Source organism: Ambystoma mexicanum, chromosome 5p (assembly GCF_040938575.1).
Source record: "Ambystoma mexicanum isolate Mex_15411 chromosome 5p, UKY_AmexF1_1, whole genome shotgun sequence".
NCBI lineage: Eukaryota > Metazoa > Chordata > Amphibia > Caudata > Ambystomatidae > Ambystoma > Ambystoma mexicanum.
Genome location: NC_090930.1, coordinates 829,115,645 through 829,131,693, shown reverse-complemented (window position 1 = coordinate 829,131,693; position 16,049 = coordinate 829,115,645).

Below are 16,049 nucleotides of genomic sequence, written 5' to 3'. Positions count from 1 at the left end.
TTTGAGCATTTACACGTTTAAATTCCAAATCAAGCCTCATCTTTTCTAGAGCAATGAATTCAGACTGTGTGTAGGACCTGTAGGGGTCCCAGTGAACAAAGGTTGAGGTTGCTGAGCAGGCAGAGGAGAAGTGAGGCCTACATTGTGGGACACACCTGCCTCATCTAACTCATCAATAATAGACACATTATCATCCTCATAATTTTCCACATTTGCTGAGACGTTAGGTATTTCAGACCCACCCTTTAGACTTTGGGGGTCATTAAGAGATGGGCGGTAGCCATGGGGCTATTAGCACCATGGCTGCCTCCCATACCGTGTCCGAGTCTGGTCTTGTTCACTGGGGACTTACTGGTGCAGTCCGGCCCTGGCGGGACCGGTAAGTCCCCATTGAACAAACCATTCCCCATTCCCATTTGATCCCCAATAGGGCTCAATGGGAATGGGGAGGGCGCTAATAACGGGCTCGCGAATGGCAAGCCCATCATTAGCGCCCTGGTCCTTTAGAGGGACCCGTAAGGAACGTGTGGTCAGACCACACGTTCCTTACGGTTCCCTCCAAGGAACCTCAGAATCGGGCGGTAAGGGATTACCGTCACGGTCTCCTTACTGGTGCCCGGTATCCCTTACCGCCTGACTCGTAATGACCCCCTTTGTTTCTCTAACAACCTTTCAATCAATTCAGACTTTTTTCCCTTTAACAGAGAGATTCCTTTCTCTACACAGATTGTTCAGATAATACACAGTGTAACTAAGGAGGGTCTCCTGACTGTAGCTTTCCATATCAGACATGATTAATATTGCTTTTTAGTGATGTGGTTAGTTGATCCAAGGTAATAGCAGCACTCTAAGTGTAATCACTATACTTGATCCTCACCGCTGTACAGCAGTGTTAGGCAGAATCATATGCAGTACCCTTTGGGAACACCACACACAATTAAGACTACAAGTGACAGTACAAATTCGCAAATTCACCTGAGTACAAGCCTGTACTACACAATAAAGTGGTAGCGATGGCTGAGCAGCTAGACTTATTTCAAGAGTAAAGTGAGCAGTATCAATAGTTACACAAAGGACAGCAATTACTATGGTTCAAACAAACACTGACTCAAGGAATATACATTTATTTACACATCAGTTATAAAACATTTCACTATTATTAAGTAGTTGAAAAATCACAATCTTAATACACTACACCAATTAAACTCAAAATAAAGAATGAGCAAAATGGCACTCCAGTAATTTAAAAGGAAGGGAAAGACAAAGTTAGACAAAAGTTGAGCAGCACCAACAAGTAAGCAGGGCAATATAGAAAAAGTAACTACAGTGAGGAAATCAAATCAAGAGGTCTGGGCCAAAGTTAATGGACCAAAGTCTTTGCAGAGGATCAGACAGTTCAGAATAGTTCGCGGTTAAGTCTTTTCCAAGGGTTCAGAACGAAGTTGGTCGGACAAAATTTAATTTAAAGAATAGAGAAGGACAAGCCCTCGGATTGGCAAAAGATTTTAAGCACTTTTACTGCGGTCAGACGGAACGAACAACCGGATTTGAACAGTACTTTAAAGGAATGGTTCACCCAAAAAAATGTATTGCAAAAATAGATGGCCAATTGTCAGGAATGGCACTCTGTCAAGAGTGGCACAGGGCACCCCGGTAGGGTTTGGGTGGCTGTGCTGAAGTAAGGTAGCAGATAAGCACACACAGCAGGAAGTTCAACAAGAAAGAAGAGTAGGAAACTGTAGCTGGGAGCCAAAAGGGGCAAAAGATACAAAGGTACAAACAAACTGGATTCCCTCTTGGGGTGCATGCTGAAATGGGAAAGAGTGTTCCACGAACCTTAGGAAACTCCAGCCTTCTGCACAGATTGCTATAACAGAGGCCCGCGCTGTATGCTCATGGCTGGGAACAACAGCATTGGGTGTCTGTAACACTAAAAACGCAACAAGGGAAGGGGCAGAGGTTGCCGGAAACCAATGGGCAAGCTCTGTACAAAGGGATTACATAAGACACATAAGAAGACAAGAACAGAAATATCCAGCGAAAAGGAAGTCAATGAGCAATCTAGCAGAAGGAAATGAAGGAAAGGCAGTTAGACTGAAGTAGATAACCTAAGGTGGAGTACAGAGGACTCAAGGAAGAGAACAAGGGAGCAGCAGTCAGGAAAACAGAAGGGCTGCAAAGTAGGAAGCAGGTCTGAAGTCAAGCGTGGCACTAGGTACAGGCAAACTGTAGTGGACAGCGGAGGACTGTAGTAGGCTGCAAGGGAGTCTAGAAGAACAGGACAGAGAGAGATTAGTAGTAGGCGACAGACAGAGAGCCCAAAAGAATAGGGCAGCGAGGTAGGGAGCCCAGAGGAGCAGGGATGTAGACAGCTAAGTGTAAATCAGGCTGTAAGACAGAGGAGTGTAGCAAGCCGCAAGGCAGGGAGCCCAGAGGACAAGGGCTGTAGGCAGCGGAGGGAGCAGGCTGCAAGGAAGGAGCCCAGAGGACAAGGGCTGTAGGCAGCGAAGAGGTGCAGGCTGCAGGGCAGGGAGCCCAGAGGACAAGGACTGTAGGCAGCCGGAGTGAGGCAGGCTGCAAGACAAGGAGCCCAGAAGAGCAGGGCAGCAAGGAGTGAGCCCAGAGGAGCAGGGCCGCTGACTGTAGAGGGCTGCAGAGGACTGGAGGCAGCGGGAGTGAGGCAGGCTGCAAGACAAGGAGCCCAGAAGAGCAGGGCAGCAAGGAGTGTGCCCAGAGGAGCAGGGCCGCTGACTGTAGAGGGCTGCAGAGGGCTGTAGTAGGCTGCCAGGCTGAGAACCCAGCGGAAAAAGGTAGGTAGCAAGCAGCGGAGCGTGATCGGCTGCTAGGTAGGAAACCCCAAAGGGCACAGGCTGGAAAACAGCAGAGCGTGATCAGCTGCAATGTAGAGAGCCCGGCAGGGCAAGGTCGGAGGCTGGAAGGCAGCAGAGCGTGATCAGCTGCAAAGTAGAGAGCCCGGTAGGGCAAGGGCGGAGGCTGGAAGGCAACAGAGCGTGATCAGCTGCAAAGTAGAGAGCCCGGCAGGGCACTGTCTCCAAAACAGGGAAATGCAGCAACAGGAACAGCAAACAAAGTAGAGGGTCAAGGCAAACAGGAGCGGGGAGATCTCAAGATGCAAGACACTGTGCTCCTGCAGGCAGTTACTTATATACAGCCCTGCCCTGTTCTGAGGCAGGCTAATTGACAGCACCAGTAGCAGCACACCTGAAGACAATCTGCCTCCTCCCTCTCTGGTCCTGAGCAGGTGGAAGCAGCACTGGCCGCTAGGGCTTCTGGGGGTTGTGGTCCCAATAACGATGAATGAGAATAGCCAGGAATTGAGGACTGCAGCCAGGTGCATTATGGTAAATGTAGTTAACTGAATAAAATAAGAAAGAACCAAAGTTGAGCAAATGGAAATAAAAGACCAAGGCGTGAAAAGGAGTTGTTCAAGGAGTATTAGGAGGATAAATGTGTACCAAGTAGTCCATGATGTTTGCCAATGTGTGCGCCAGCGGCGCGGGCATGACAGTATGCCCCTCTCCATGCCCCTCTCCAGGCCCCCTGAAGACTGACCAACAAGAAGAGCACGTCCAAGGCCTGTCACACCGCGAGAGAGTCATACCAAAAAGGCACATCATGAAGCACCAAAAACTGTTCAATGCTGCAAGGTGAGAGTCTTGAAGGGAGGAGACATTACCAATGTTTCGAACCTTTGAGGTATAATTCAGAAAAGACAACTTCTTATGGACCAAAAACACAACAGTGCGTTCATGAACTGAGGATCTGTGGAGATGTGCTGCAGACTCCATGGCATATATTGCTTTGAAAGAAGTGGTCTTCCTTAGGACTGGCAATGGTACAGTGCTGAAAGGTGGAACCAGAGATTCAGCTGAATTGGTTGCTCTAGGACGGTCTTCCAAATAGTCAGAAGCAGCAATGGCAACATGAAGATTTGCGACAGAGACTTCAGGAGTAACAAATGTTGCAGGAACACCATGAGTTGCAGGAAGATCAGGAATGGCAGTAGGAAGTTCAGATGCTGTAACAGCTGGAAGTATAGGTGTCACAGGAGCACCAGCCGACAGGGACGCAACTGAGACTGATGGTGTCGTGACTGGTAGTTTAGGTGCTGCAGAGGCACCAACAGGATCTACCGGAGCTGTAGCCTTAATAGGAGAACTTTTAACTGGCTTTGCAACAGGTACTGTCCTTGCAGGCAGAGAGGAAGGGGGTGCTTCGACTGCAGTAGGAGTGATCTGAGATGAGGCATCAGTAGCAGATTCAGGAGTACTAGCAGGCGGAGCAGCAGAGATAGGACTAGCAGATCTTGTAACAAGTAGCATGGTGGATGTAGGACCAGGAAAGGGTAACCCTTCCGAAGGCTGGCCTGCAAAGTCTTGTGTGCCCAATTTGATACATGGATCTGGGGTATTCACATTAGGCAAAGTTGGATTCCAGACAGGTACTGGGTATGTTTCAGGATCTGACTCCTGGTCAGGAGTGCCAATGTTCATAGAAGCAGAATACATCTCAGATCTGGTCACTTCAGTAGAGGCTGTAAGTGGGAGTAAAGGACTGACATCAAGGGCAAGAATGGAACAATCCTTTGACTCAGCGGAATGTCCAGTCTGATGATTACACTTGATCTTTGGTGTAATGGCCGTGTGAGCGATCTGGCCCACTGGAGGAGTCCATTCTTCACTATCTGAACGACAGCCTGTGTTACTGTGGCTAGTAAGTGAATGAGCAGTGTCAAGCTTTAACTGGTATGTATATGCCAAGTTCAGGTCTTCCAACTGCTCTGTATAAGTCTGTATCCTCTTCTGTGTTACCAGTACAGGCCTTAATCTGTTAAACTCTAAAGACAGAATGTCGGGTGTTGGACATAGTGTCAGATGATCTGGTAAATTGTGTCCCTTAGCTAGATTCTTATAATGCAGATAGACAAATTCATCATAGAGGTCTTCAGTTTGTCTTTTAAGGCTTAAGAGTTGTTCTTGTAACAGGTATGTTCCCTTAGCCTGTTGTACAGCTTCAGAATCTGGTGCAGCAGAAAATTCGGGTGTTGCAATAGGAAGACTGACCTTAGAGTTATCATGGTTAGTAGTTACTGGGGAAGCATTAAGACAACCGATGGTCAGTATTGGTCTTTTGTACCCAGGACCAGCTGCACTAACCTCAGGATACTGAATGCCTTGTCCGGTTAAATGAGTGTTTACAGCAGTCAGGGGAGGTTGTGTAGCTTGCCAAGCTGATCTTGAGCATATCACTTTGGCAACAGCGTACTCTGGTTGAGAGTCTGCCACAATGAGTGCAATATCCTTGGCTGAAGCAGTGTTACGACATTGGTCCTGAGACCGGGTAGCCTGGGATAAAGGAATACAAGGTTTATGTACTGGCTGAATGTCGAATGTAGTGTCAGAAGAAATGCCAGAAACTGCATGAGTGTTTTCCACTGGTTGGGCTAACAAAATCTGCAGGAATTCATTTTCTTGCTGTAGCTCTTCTATAGATAGAGACTGCGGATCATAGTTGCAAATGTCATAGTAGTTACACATGGAAGGGTCAGCGAGCCAGTGAGTGTAGTACTGTGCTTGTAAACCTTTGTTTACTAGGGCGAGACTGTCTTTTAAACTATGGTTTTTGTTTGCAGTCCTTAAAAAAACTTTAGATTTTTGCAGAGGTTTCTTGAACCAAAAAGAAAGCATCTTTGGTCTGTGTGTGCCCTTCCTGCCTATGGAATCTTTTTGGTCTTGCATTCTGTCAGGAATGGCACTCTGTCAAGAGTGGCACAGGGCACACCGGTAGGGTTTGGGTGACTGTGCTGAAGTAAGGTAGCAGATAAGCACACACAGCAGGAAGTTCAACAAGAAAGAAGAGTAGGAAACTGTAGCTGGGAGCCAAAAGGGGCAAAAGATACAAAGGTACAAACAAACTGGATTCCCTCTTGGAGTGTATGCTGAAATGGGAAAGAGTGTTCCACGAACCTTAGGAAACTCCAGCCTTCTGCACAGATTGCTATAACAGAGGCCCACGCTGTATGCTCATGTCTGGGAACAACAGCAGTGGGTGTCTGTAACACTGAAAACGCGACAAGGGAAGGGGCAGAGGTTGCCTGCCGGAAACCAACGGGCAAGCTCTGTACAAAGGGATTACATAAGACACATAAGAAGACAAGAACAGAAATATCCAGCGAAAAGGAAGTCAATGAGCAATCTAGCAGAAGGAAATGAAGGAAAGGCAGTTAGACTGAAGTAGATAACCTAAGGTGGAGTACAGAGGACTCAAGGAAGAGAACAAGGGAGCAGCAGTCAGGAAAACAGAAGGGCTTCAAAGTAGGAAGCAGGTCTGAAGTCAAGAGTGGCACTAGGTACAGGCAAACTGTAGTTGACAGCGGAGGACTGTAGTAGGCTGCAAGGCAGGGAGTCTAGAACAGGACAGAGAGAGATTAGTAGTAGGCGACAGACAGAGAGCCCAAAAGAATAGGGCAGCGAGGTAGGGAGCCCAGAGGATCAGGGCTGTAGACAGCTAAGTGTAAATCAGGCTGTAAGGCAGAGGAGTGTAGCAAGCCGCAAGGCAGGGAGCCCAGGGGACAAGGGCTGTAGGCAGCAGAGGGAGCAGGCTGCAAGGAAGGAGCCCAGAGGACAAGGGCTGTAGGCAGCGAAGAGGTGCAGGCTGCAGGGCAGGGAGCCCAGAGGACAAGGACTGTAGGCAGCCGGAGTGAGGCAGGCTGCAAGACAAGGAGCCCAGAAGAGCAGGGCAGCAGGGCGTGAGCCCAGAGGAGCAGGGCCGCTGACTGTAGAGGGCTGCAGAGGACTGTAGGCAGCCGGAGTGAGGCAGGCTGCAAGACAATGAGCCCAGAAGAGCAGGGCAGCAAGGAGTGAGCCCAGAGGAGCAGGGCTGCTGACTGTAGAGGGCTGCAGAGGGCTGTAGTAGGCTGCCAGGCTGAGAACCCAGCGGAAAAAGGTAGGTAGCAAGCAGCGGAGCGTGATCGGCTGCTAGGTAGGAAACCCCAAAGGGCACAGGCGAGGGCTGGAAAACAGCAGAGCGTGATCAGCTGCAAAGTAGAGAGCCCGGCAGGGCAAGGGCGGAGGCTGGAAGGCAGCAGAGCGTGATCAGCTGCAAAGTAGAGAGCCCAGCAGGGCAAGGGCGGAGGCTGGAAGGCAGCAGAGCGTGATCAGCTGCAAACTAGAGAGCCCGGCAGGGCACTGGATCCAAAACAGGGAAATGCAGCAACAGGAACAGCAAACAAAGTAGAGGGTCAAGGCGAGCAGGAGCAGGGAGATCTCAAGATGCAAGACACTGTGCTCCTGCAGGCAGCTGCTTATATACAGCCCTGCCCTGTTCTGAGGCAGGCTAATTGACAGCACCAGCAGCTGCACACCTGAAGACAATCTGCCTCCTCCCTCTCTGGTCCTGAGCAGGTGGAAGCAGCACTGGCCGCTAGGGCTTCTGGGGATTGTGGTCCCAATAACGATGAATGAGAATAGCCAGCAATTGAGGACTGCAGCCAGGTGCATTATGGTAAATGTAGTTAACTGAATAGAATAAGAAAGAACCAAAGTTGAGCAAATGGAAATAAAAGACCAAGGCGTGAAAAGGAGTTGTTCAAGGAGTATTAGGAGGATAAATGTGTACCAAGTAGTCCATGATGGTTGCCAATGCGTGCGCCAGCGGCGTGGGATTGACAGCAATAATAAAAAAAAATAGATTGGCACTTTTTTTTAAGTCCCTATGTAAAATTTTGAGCAATTGAAGCTCAAAATTTACAAAAGCAAGCACATGGGGGCATGAAATGGATGCCCGCCTGTGCTCGCTTTTGCTTTTGCGGCACTAATGATGGAAAAGCCAGCCAGCTGTAGTAAACAAAAGCTACTAATCGGTGGCAGACTACAGGCAGAAAAGCTGCAGCTGAATCTCGGTAAGTGCTAATTATTTTTTTTTAAATAAGCACTAGCTGTGTTTTTTTTCTAAGTTTTCAGGGCTGGAGTAGCCCTGAAAACTTAGAAATAAAACCGCAGCTTTAAAAACGTAGTATTTATGTTTGCGGTAGCATTTGAAGCTACCGCAAACATAAATACAACGTTATTGTGTTTGAAAATGCTGTGGTTTTTCTTTCTAGGTTTCTCAGGCTCCTCCGACTCAGGGGAGCCTGAGAAACTTAGAAAGAAAAATCGCAGCGTTTTTGAAACACAACAGCGTTGTGTTTCTGCCTGCCGTGGCTATCACTTTGGGTCTCCCTGCTCCCCCAGGGGAGCACCGGAGACCCAAAGTGAAAGCCAAGGCAGGCATAAACACAACGCGGTTGTGTTTCCATGCCGCAGTGTTTCTGCCTAAAGCTGTTTTCCCATTTGGGGCTCTCGGGCTCCCCGTGGGGAACCCGAGAGCCCCAAATGGGAAAGCAGCTTTAGGCAGAAACACAACGCGGTTGTTTTCTGAAATGCTAAATGCTGCAGTGTTTCTGCCTACAGCTGTTTTCCCATTTGGGGCTCTCGCCGAGAGTCTCAAACCCCTCCTTCACATCTTGTCCCCCTCAGACATTCAGGCTCCTAAGGAGGGCTTCTGTGCAGAAGCCCACCAAAAGACGGTGAACAAAGGGACCAAACATGGTTTGGCGCACAGAGTAAAACACGAGAAAGACTTTTACAAAAAGAAATGGTGAATAAACCCAGCTGGTGATAGCTTGTGGTAAATAAGGGCCAAAAGAAGCACACAATGGGTTGGTAGAGAAGAGGATGGATATCAGATCGGAATGGGGAATTGCGAGCAAAGTGCAGTAATGAAGAAAGAGAGAGAAGGGTGGAGGAGAGGTAAGAAAGATAAATAATGAAAGGGATAGCAGTGTGGACAAGTTGTCCCAGATTCTGGTCACCTTAGAAGAGATAAAGTCATCAGCAGAGAGGGAAGAGGATGTGGATTTTGGGTGGAGCAAGAATGTACCATAGGGTCATGGATAACCTGTGAAGGTAGGAGCAGAGAGAGGGTATGAGCTTGATGTAGTAGGAGTCAAGACCACTGGTACGTGCGAGGGGAGTGTCCTTCTAGCTAATAGGGGGAGCGAGCTATATGGCAGTTATGTAAGTGGAGATGTATGGTTGTCCTTAGCTGTTCAAGTGCTGGGGAGATCCATTTTTGAGGGTAGGGGCAGGTGGGGGTTTAGTAGGCATCTATCTAAAGATCGTCATAAATGGTAGCTAGGTCAGTGTTGATCTCAGTTGAGGTGAGTTTAATGGAGTGAGCAAGCAGGGGAGAGATAGCTTAGAGAGACCCGATGTGGCCAATGTAGGGGACCATGCAGTCAAGTTTGCATTTTATTTTGGTGACGGTGGTGTGAGGAGGAGCAATATTGGAGGGGCTGGGATGGTAAAGTAGATGGGTGGGTGGTCAGTGGGTGAAGCACTAACAGAGAGAGCAGAAGATTCAATAGAGGCCGTGATGATAATGAGATTAGGTGTGTTGCCAAGAGTGGGGGTAGGACGTTTGTGTAAACCGACGAGTGGGCCTTGGGCAGGTAAGTCAGGCTGAGTTTGCTATTAGAGAGGCAGGGCCATCATTTGGGAGATTTTTAATAGTAATTAAAAGTCCTTTAATGAAAGGCTGAGGGAGCTGGGTGGGCCAATGATAATATGGATTGTGATGGGATGAGGGCCAGAAGTTGGAAAATGATGTGATGAAGGAGGAAAGAATGAAGCCAGAGGGAATAGGGGGGTTGATGGCTTATATTCTCTGATCTGTTCAACAAATACGTAGGGGACCCAGAGGCCTAAACCAGAGGACAGGTCAATAAGGCCCTGGCTAGGAGAATAAATCAGATAGGGAAAATCTTAAACTAGATAAAGGACTCCTACTCCACTCATGTAAAAAAAAGAACACCTTGCCTCCATGTGTCTCCTAAACATAGGTTCTCCACTTGTAGATTGTAACAGTAGCTTTCATGTCAGTTTTAATTAAACAATTCATCACACATTAAAGAAAAACATACAATCCATAATGTTTATACAACTTCTTTTGGGAATCTGACACATCATTCAAAACATGGTCATTATTGTAAAACCACGATAATGTTCGTTGTTGCAAAGCCAATAAGGCCAATAGAATTCTTAACTCTGTTGCATACTCTGTAACTAAAACGATGACTATAGCCTTGATGAAAAACTCAATTACATCATTCCTAAATCCTTCCTTGGAACAACACCCAATGTTGCAACTACAGCAGACCTTTTTAATAGGTAGTGTTGTCCAATTCTCTGTCATTGTCAATTAATCACAGGAGGACTTATATCTCTGCCTGACATGTTTTGTTCCTTGCCGACACTTGTAGAACTTCTTCAGAAGGCTGTGGGCATATATGACATGAAACAAGAGAGTTATCCTTGAGACCGAAGTAACTCAGATTTGATGCCATATATGGTTTTCAACTTTTAGTTTTACCTTTTTCATGGTGATAAAGACCTATTCAGACAAAAAAACTGTAGTCTATTATTGTTCAATTTTTAATGTTGCATTGTATTTTAGTCATCATTTATATAGCGCCATTTCCCCATTTGTATGACCTCAATGTGTTTTGTTTTTGGGATGCCCTCAGGGTCCAAAGTCCAGGTATGAGAAATTGTAAGACTTTATTTTAAGATACGTGTGTGCATTCTTCCAGGATTAGGACTCGGGAGAGCTGGCTATGCTTCACTCAGCAACCCAGAGATCAGGCACGTGGGCGGGTGCTGTCAGTGGTTAAGACAGAGAGCTAGTGCAGAAGAATCGATGTGTGCCGAGCTAAACTGAAATTTGTCATAGGTTGTCGCTGTATTCTAATTGTGGAGATTTTGAATCACATCAGGGGTTTCGGCGTGGATGGCTATGCAAGCAGCTGGACCGGATTGGACGTAGTCATAGCTGCATTCTACAGTGCATGGATGGGGAGCTGTGCCTACAGCATGGGTCCACAGACGTGGTGTGATTTATACATACCTTAAATTCAAACAAAGTTTATCATTGATGTTGCTTTCCTAGGTCTCCCAAGGCTGGTCTCCCAAACCAAGAGCCACCTAGATTTGGGAACTTGAGCAGTGGGATAAACGCCTAAGTTTGCAGGAACACCTAAAATTTGAGACTCAACTTGAGACATTACAGCAGTGGGAGAAGCGCCTAAATTTGAGATATAGCAGCAAATGGAGAAATGTGTAAGTTTAAGATACAGCAGTACATGGATAACCATCTAGATTTGGGACACTTGAGCTGTGGGTGGAAAACCTAAGTTTGAGACACAGCAGCAAATGGAGAAACATCTAAGTCTGATACACAGCAGTAAATTGAAATGCCTAGATTTGAGGCATTTCGGCAATGGTAGAAACGTCAAAAATTGATATACAGCAGTAAGTGGAGAAACACTTATATTTGAGACACTTGAGTAGTGGGAGAAACGCCTATGTTTGGGACACAGCAGCAAATTGAAAAACATCCAGAATTGAGACACTTGAGCAGTGGGTGAAATGCCTAGGTTTGAGATACAGCCGTGATCGCAAAATTACCAGCAAGCTTACTAAAATGGTTGTGCTATGTTGTAAAAGGTAATGAGTATTAGGGCTTTACTGGAATACAGTATTTGCTGTATTCCCCACCCAGACCACACTTACCTTATTAGTCACTGCAGGTTGATGGTGGAAGGCTTCCCAGCTGAACATGGGCAAACACGGATTGAAGATGCTTCTTCGGGAGCTGCTCTTTGCCTTGTGGTCAGAGGCTGCCCTGTGAATGTTGTTGTTGATGGCACTTCTGGTCACAGGTTCGTGCAGGGAGACCATGGGGAGAGGGAAGGGCGACCAAGGCAAGTGGGTCAGATGGGCTGCATTGAGAGGATTTGCTGCGTACGGAGCGCAATGGAGAGGCCAAGGATACCTCTGCAATAACCTTAAAAAACAAAAGAAAACTCAACAGGGCTGGAGCGCTGTTGGAAATGGATCGCAGGATGTGGCACAGATCGATGTTATTGCACACATGAGTTTAAACCACAACAATGCTGGTCATGGGTTCGTGCAGGGAGACCAATTGGGAGGGGGGGGCGGGAGCAAGGCAAGTAGATTGGATGGGCCGGATTGAGGCGATTCACCACAAATTGAGCGCAATGAAGGGGCCAAGGATGCCCCTGCAATAACCTTAAAACAAATGCAAATTCATCAGGGCCGAAGCGCTCTAGGAAATGGAGCATGGGATGCGGCACAGATCGGTATTATTGCACACACGAGTTTAAACCACAACACTGCTGGGCCAGAGCGCTCCTGCAAATGGCTTGTATTGAATATACACGGAAATGTCCTTGCTATGACCCCTGGCGATGGCTGGTAGCAGCGGCCAACCACGAATTAGAGAGTTGATTGACAGTTGAAGCAACGTCAGTGTCAAAGGGGCAATTTTGAGCCATCAAGTAAGAAACACATCAGGAAAAAGACATAGAATTACACAGAAGGAAAAATATGAAGAAGTATATAATACCCAAATTAAGAACATGAAAAAGCATACAAACTTAAAATGTCAAAAAATATCAAAAGAGAAGGCCTGAAACATGACAACACGTCAACCAAAAACTGTGTCTCCAGTCTAATAGACCACATTATAAATCCATCATACCCACCAATCATAACACATTTTTTTTTAAAACAATTGATAGAATCTCATACGAGTAAACAGTGCATTCTATTCATCCTTGAGTGGAAACTATAGTAAAAACTGAATTACACGTAATTTAATACTTGACCCAACAATGAAAACTATATCAGGGCAATTTCAAAAATGCTCACCTCCGATGCTATGCCCTAAGCATATGATTTGATGCGTTAAAGACCATGACTTCCGAAGCATTATAACTGTAGAAAAGGTATAGTATAGTGTATTTTTTTATTGGGAAATGCAACCAGAATGCCTGTTGCATCACACTAATGACTTTTTGGAATATGCCTTGGGTGTCAGAGATATTATTTTCGCATACCCATTATTCCAGACATTTCAGAAGTATTTTTGCATATAGCTTAGCAGTCCTATCAAAAAGTGAAAAAGGAAAACTCCATGGTACACATTACAAAAGGGTTTTTATGGAGGGGCAACGCCTTTGGTGCCTGTTCCACAATTGCCCAGAAACTTGCGGCCTGTTAAAGGCCATTACAAACGTTGGTCGCTGGGAAGCAGTTTATAGTCAAGTGTGAATGGGTCACTTTGAAGTCACAGCTGAAGAGGGAAAATCTGAATGTCCCTTCCCTCCTGACGGGCCACCCAAATGGAAGAAGCACCCCCGACAGAATAACCACTGACTGTATGAGGTTGCACCGATCCCACCGCTCCCACCATAGGCACGCACCACGAGTGGTACCCGGCCACCTGACCATACAACCCTGCGATGGTGCGGACTCTAACCAGAGCAAGCCAGGATGACCAAGACCAAGCTGGAGACGACTATATGGACCGAATTGACAGATATTTCCACAAGCTATGCTGCAGGTCGTTAGAGACGCCATGATGACATAGCTGCGTTAGACAAGAAGCACACGTGCATTCTGCACATTCGGGACACTCACAGACCAATTCACGCGAAGAACCCACACGTACAGTTTCATAAGCTAGAGGACAGTGACATATGCATACTGTCTGCATGTTTATTATTTTGCCACTTAGGCTCACTACAACACCGCAAAAATGCAAGATGCCAGAAAAGCTTGTGTACATGCTTGCCGATGCTATACGCTATTTACCCTATGGAAGGACAGGAGCAGTCACGGGACCTGGCCAACCACGACACACCTTAACCTATGGACAATTACGCTGAGCAAATATTCAGAGCTACGGTAGGCCTTAAGAAAATCCAGCAAGCCAGAATCGTCTCGCAGAACTCTCAAGCCGCAAGATGCTGTGCAAGCAGAATAGCCCTGGCAGGGACTGCAAACGTCTAGGCCATGATGTTGCAAGTGATAGTCCTCACCCACCGTGCTACGGTGAGACCGGTCCCAGGAGAGAATATGCCAAGCCAAAATACAAATCAAATCGAAATATTTTGGCCTCATCGACGGTCTTCTCACATGTAACTTGGCTGAACTGACACGATGCCAAGGCCTGGAAGCTGCGAAGGTGTGGCTGTCTCACGACGGGGACCGAGCTTGCAACAAATTGTAACAATCAACCTACAGCATGCGCTGGTAATGGACCGCTCTCATGGCATTAGCAGAAGCACCCCATTGTTACACATAGTCACACCTTGTCGATACACACTGTACGTGAGCAGGTGTCTTGCAGGCTGGGAACAACGGTAGTCTCAGGCTTGGGGACCCGCGGCCTGACCAATGAGGACACTGGGGGCTAGGGGCTGGCGGCGGGAATCCCCAGCCAATCACCAAGCTCTCTAATGTAACACTTTTCAGGTAACAATTTTTAGGGACGATCCAAGTATAACACCTTACACAGTGGCCACCAATAACAACGCGCACTCTATGTTCCTATACTGGACCTACCACTCAGGGAGCCAACCTGAAGTGGCGTTAGGTTTGGGGAAGGATCTTGGTAAGTGACGCTGATTGTGACATCACGAGTGCACAAAAGTGACCTGCAAGCCCAAAATCGTCGAGATGTGCATGGACTAGATTTAGCTCCATGCGTGTGATCCCTGCTTGTTTGCTATAATAAAACAGCAGCAACCTTTGCTCCTTGTGTGGACCTCGGCTTCTTTGGGACACTGGAAGGAGTTAGGGCCTTTCGAGAGCTGGCGGTCCACAGACCTTTGGTACGGCTCTCCCAACCTCAGAATTTGCCCTAACAAGTTGGAGGCCCCAGCAAGATTGTTTGTGACGTCAGCTTGGCAAGGTGCTGCCACCTCTGCCGTCGGACCTCAGAGGACTGCAGAACCCTCATGAATTGCAAGAAGAACTGGACAGCACAACCAGAGATTGGCCATTGGGGGCCGATTTCAAAATCATCCCACCCGCGGTTGGTGAGTGTCCAGACGCAGTCCAGAAGAGGCGAGACAAGCTAAGTATGACGGGAGCCAGCAGCCGAGTGGCGACGGCAGACATGAGACTAAAGTGAGTGAGGTCCACACAACCAGCAACAAACTATTGTGTGGGTGGGGGATGTGCAAAAAAGACAGAGGGTAATGTAACATTGTCATAACGTTCGGTACCGAGGCGGTGTCTGGCACGTGTACAATTGTAGGGAACGGAGCGGAGATAGTGCCCTTTTTGTGTTAATGAATGTGTCGGGCGGGGCAGCGGTTCCCGGGTGAAATCAGGATTGTTACGCTGATAGGTCTGGACAGTGAACACATGTGTAGGTGTGTGGTTTTCCTATGAATCGAACGTTTTAGCTCAGTGAATAGATGTGGTTTTCTTATGAATCGAATGTTGTACTTCAGTGAATAGATGTCAGATTCCCGTAAGAGTTAGCTAGAGCTATCTTAGAACGCAGAAGGTGATTGACTGGTTAAGTTCCCATGGTGAGGAACGTATCGCATGCCAGGTGATGCAGCGGGTGCAGCTTAATCACGAGAAGAATTGATGACGTCTACCCCACTGCGGGGGAGGTGGAAAGACAGCTGTGGGGGATTGTGGATTATAGATGTGGAATTGAAATAGTGGGATTGTTGTGTGTAATAGGTGCGCAAATTGTCTGATTGTGAAGTATAAGCTTGGTGAAGTCACCTATAGGCCCTTGCATAGGACACAGTGTTAGTTACGGGTGCGGGGTCAGCGGCTTGGTGCTCAAAACATAGGACAGGTGGACAGGCATCCATGCGTGGAGAGCGCCGGTGCGTGATTGAAGGGGCGTGCCGGGTGGTGGTCGCCTCAGTGAAGGCAGGGCATACCAGAGTATGCCGCGCAAGGTGTGCCGCAGGGGGCCTTGGACGGCGAAGGGGTGTGCCGAGCAGCGGCAACCCTAGTGAAGGCGGAGCGGCACAAGAATCTGCTGCAAGGTGTAAGGCTGAAAGAGGCCACAGTTGTTGCTAACTGAACATTGAATTGCAAAACAAAATACATTTTTACCCTTGTACTGACAGTGGAACGTCGAAATCCTCAACT